Consider the following 4,626-nt stretch of genomic DNA (forward strand, 5'->3'; position numbering starts at 1 on the left):
ACCTGCTTTGTTCCTCCAGTCAGGGCTGGATCATTGTATTGTATTGCATTGTCGTTGCCACATGTCACTCTTGTCGTGCTACCTGTCATGCTACACTTTCTCCTGGCCGTCGTAGCGGTAAGCTGTTTTTGTTAGCATTAGTTATTTCCAGTTTTTCTGTTTGCTATCCACTAGCTTCCATGCTCAAGTTCCTTTTTGTTTTTCTAGCTCCCAAGGCTAGCTCCCTTAGTTGGTTATTCCACCCGAGTGCGTGCTTTTTGTTTGTTCTTCTTTAGTTTTAATTAAATCATGTCTTCTTATCTAATGCCTGCCTCCTGCTCTGCATCTTGGGGTTCGACACCTAATAACCCTGACACATTTATCAACATTGGCTTGATTGGGAAGGGATTTTTATCGGCCTAAAAATGTTCGGGTCTAGCTTTTTATGCTTGTTTGAATGTGGTTTTGTGTAGGAAAGTCTCACGGAATAACCTGGAAGGCGGAAAAATTGCCGTGTTTGATTCAGACCAGAGCAAACGATTATTTTCACATTGGTTGTTCATGGTTCATCTCTGTGGTTCATGTCGGCCGTTTCTTTACTTTGACCCTATCTGCCTCACACATACTTGAGGCCCGGCCTGACCTGCTGAACCCCCCGCCCCGCTCATCCATCACGCGCTGATACGTGCTCTGTTATGTCGGCGTGGCGAGGTGAGCATGAATCACGGCTTGAGAGCAAGCAGGCGGCCCTCCTCCCCTCCTCGGAGATGCCCAGATAAGAGCAGACAACGTTCCCCTTTCAAGGAGGACACGGCGGCAAAGGGAGGAGGAGCGGCGCTCTCAGCGACCTCGCCGAGCGGCAGACGCGTCTCCTTGAGCGTCTTATCATCCGTCTTTACGGCTCGCCAAACAGGAAGTGGGCCGCAATTACACGTCCGTCTCTTCTTTTTTTTTTTACGGCTAAAGGAACGAGTCGTAACGGGCAGACAGGCTCGCTCGCGCACACGTGCCCTCGGCGGCGAGACGTTTGCGACGGACGTAAAAACGGCAGACAGCCCAGAGGACACTTTGACGCTTGGCAGACGTCCATTTTCCATTAAACCGCCTTTCTCCTCTGTTTCACCCTGGAGCGTTCGCTTCTTTTCTTCCATTCAGTTTCAATCAGGGTTGCTGCTAATTTTTTTTGTAAAAACAGTGTTACTTAGTAAAAAGACAAAAATAAAAATGTAAAAAGTTTAATAAAAGTGTAATATAATGAGAAAAGGTTGAAATAATGATGCTATTAACACAAAACTGACATGCTGGCTCTTTTGTTGTTTTTATCTATTTCTTATTTTATTGTATTTATTTTTATTTTTTTTATATATACATGTGTGTGTATATGTATGTATATATATATATATATATATATATATATATATATATACAATGGGGCAAAAAAGTATTTAGTCAGCCACCGGTTGTGCAAGTTCTCCCACTTAAAATGATGACAGAGGTCTGTAATTTTCATCATAGGTACACTTCAACTGTGAGAGACAGAATGTGAAACAAAAAATCCAGGAATTCACACTGTAGGAATTTTGAATAATTTATTTGTAAATTATGGTGGAAAATAAGTATTTGGTCAACCATTCAAAACTCTCACTGATGGAAGGAGGTTTTGGCTCAAAATCTCACGATACATGGCCCCATTCATTCTTTCCTTAACACGGATCAATCGTCCTGTCCCCTTAGCAGAAAAACAGCCCCAAAGCATGATGTTTCCACCCCCATGCTTCACAGTAGGTATGGTGTTCTTGGGATGCAACTCAGTATTCTTCTTCCTCCAAACACGACAAGTTGAGTTTATACCAAAATGGATACATGGATGATACAGCAGAGGATTGGGAGAATGTCATGTGGTCAGATGAAACCAAAATAGAACTTTTTGGTATATGTATATGCATATAAATACATATATATATATATATATATATACAGACCAAAAGTTTGGACACACCTTCTCCTCATTCAATCCGCTTTCATTATTTTCATGACTATTTACATTGTAGATTGTCACTGAAGGCCTCAAAACTATGAATGAACACATGTGGATTTATGTACTTAACAAAAAAAAAGGTGAAATAACGGAAACAATGTTTTATATTCTAGTTTTTTTTTTTTCAAAATAGCCATCCTTTGCTCTGATTATTGTTTTGCACACTTTCGGCATTCTCTCCATGAGCTTCAAGAGGCAAGAGGTAGTCACCTGAAATGGTTTTCACTTTACAGGTGTCATGGTTTTGATGCCTTCAGTGATAATCTACAATGTAAATAGTCATGAAAATAAAGAAAATTGAATGAGGAGAAGGTGTTTGCAAACTTTTGGCCTGTAATTTATGTATATATATATATATATATATATATATATATATATATATATATATATGTATGCTGTACTTGAAACAAATTGTATTGTGCGTTTTAAGTGCAATGTACTAAAAGTTCCATTTGATTTTCACAAAAATCTAAGTTAGGATCCTTGTTGAGCTTTCTTTGCATTTGATATTGGATTTTTTTGTAAAAATCTGGATTTGTTTTTCTTTTTGTAAAAATGCAAACACCAAAAATGTATGTATGTCTTGTGTTTTTACTATAAGGTCATGCTTCTCTTTGGCCACACATAAATTTAAAGTGGAACCGTTAGATGTCGACATAAAATGTGGGGTAAATTCTGTAAAAAAAAAAAAAAAAAAAAAAAGAGTACGTTGCAGCAATGTACTACTGAGACATTCTGGATGAAAACCAACACGGCAAAAATAAGAGCACTGAACAGGAAATAAAACAAAATACCAGAAATGGGTAATAACAGCAGTCACAGTTTAACAGTTTGAGTAGAATGTTTTAAGCTTGTATTTTAAAATGTGTAGTGAAGCCTGCTTTTTTTTCTTCCAAAGCTTCACAGGAGCTCGAGGTGATATCATGTCCATCTTGCATTTGAGTTTTCAAGGAGCTTTTTCAAAAGCATGTTTAGTACTCATAAAAATACAACATCCCTAAAAAGGCACGTCTGTTTTTTTTCCAACTTTTAACTACACGCGGTCCTGAATCCCGTCTCGGCCAAACTGGTTCTTGGTTTTGCTCTTTTTGTCAAAGACACCTCTGGGAAAGCTGTGGCATTTGACATTCCAGTCGGATAAATCCGGAGCGAGGCAGGCAGCCAGAGACCGCGCTTTCGGATCTCTTCACTTTGTCCCGCCGCTCGCCAGCCAATCACCGCTGACCCCGAAGCGTCCTCGTCCAACACAACAAGAGAGCTATAAATAAACCGTGACTCAGATGTTGTAGTGACATTTTCTTTCCTTCTGCTTTTCAACTGGGATGTCTGGCGAGCAAATATTTCACTTGGAACCTTAATTATGACTTTAGATCACGGGAGCAGGCAACTCTTTAGCGCCGCCCTAGTGGCTCCCTGAGGCTTTTTCAAAAATGTATGACGATGGAAAAGATGGTGGAAAAAATAGAATTTGTGTTTTAATTTGATCTCTTAAGACCCAAGCTGTTTGTTTACATGCTTATTTTTAATTATCTTTACTATTTTGGCTTATTGGACCCTAATTGGAATAAAAACTAAGAATCATCTTTTGATATCATGTACTTAGTCCATAAGTACACAAACGTGTACTACATGTTTAGTGACAGGCTAATTCTTTTTTTTTTTTACACTTTTTTCCCCAAAATTCCCTTATATGTTATACTCTTCTGACACCACCAGATGGTAGTACAAGTGTCCACATAAGCGGCCATAAGATCCGAATTCACTCGTGCAGTGGTTCTCAACCTTTTTTCAGTGATGTACCTACCCCCTGTGAACATTTTTTTAATTCAAGTACCCCTAATCAGAGGAAAGCATTTTTGGTTGAAAAAAAGAGATAAAGAAGCAGAATACAGCACTATGTCATCAGTTTCTGATGTATTACATTGTATAACAGTGCAAAATATTGCTCATGTAGTGGTTTTTCTTGAGCTATTTGGAAAAAATAAAATAAAAATAAGTAAAAACTTGTTGAAAAATAAACAAGTGATTCAATTTTAGATAAAGATTTCTGCACATAGAAGTAATCATCAACTTAAAGTGCCCTCTTTGGGGATTGTAATAGAGATCCATCTGGATTCATCAACTTCATTCTAAACATTTTTCCACCAAAAAAAAAAAAATCTTTAACATCAAAATTTATGTAACATGTCCACAAAACATCTAGCTGTCAACAATGAATATTGCATGGTTGTAATTTTTTTCACAGTTTATGAACTTACATTCATATTTTGTTGAACTATTATTCAATAAATATATTTATAAGGGATTTTTGAACTGTACTATTTTTAGAATGTTTTTTTAAAATCTCACGTACCCCTTGGCATACCTTCAAGAACCCCCAGGGGTACGCATACCCCCATTTGAAAACCACTGCACTAGTGTACACAATTTTGGAAATAAGAGCTAACCCAAACATGTGGCCACTATAAGCCTTTAGTAATATTGTTTCTGCAAGAGAGCAAACATGACACAAACTTTCCTGATTGTTAGAAATCCCACTGTTTCTATTAAACATGAGAGGATTTGGCGAGTGCTGGTTTGTCTTACTAATTTCGACAGTCCTTGAACGC

The 4,626-nt window shown here is 37.9% G+C and overlaps 1 long non-coding RNA gene across 1 annotated transcript in view; it reads left to right on the top strand.

The window, feature by feature from the left end:
* The first annotated feature begins 4,612 nt into the window (after positions 1-4,612).
* The window catches only part of LOC133543626 (uncharacterized), a 3,480-nt gene continuing 3,466 nt past the window's right edge, over positions 4,613-4,626 (top strand). The window contains exon 1 of the long non-coding RNA XR_009804430.1: positions 4,613-4,626. This exon is cut by the window's right edge and continues 124 nt beyond it. This is a non-coding gene — a long non-coding RNA (uncharacterized LOC133543626).

This window comes from Nerophis ophidion, linkage group LG26 (assembly GCF_033978795.1).
Source record: "Nerophis ophidion isolate RoL-2023_Sa linkage group LG26, RoL_Noph_v1.0, whole genome shotgun sequence".
In the NCBI taxonomy this organism is placed as follows: domain Eukaryota; kingdom Metazoa; phylum Chordata; class Actinopteri; order Syngnathiformes; family Syngnathidae; genus Nerophis; species Nerophis ophidion.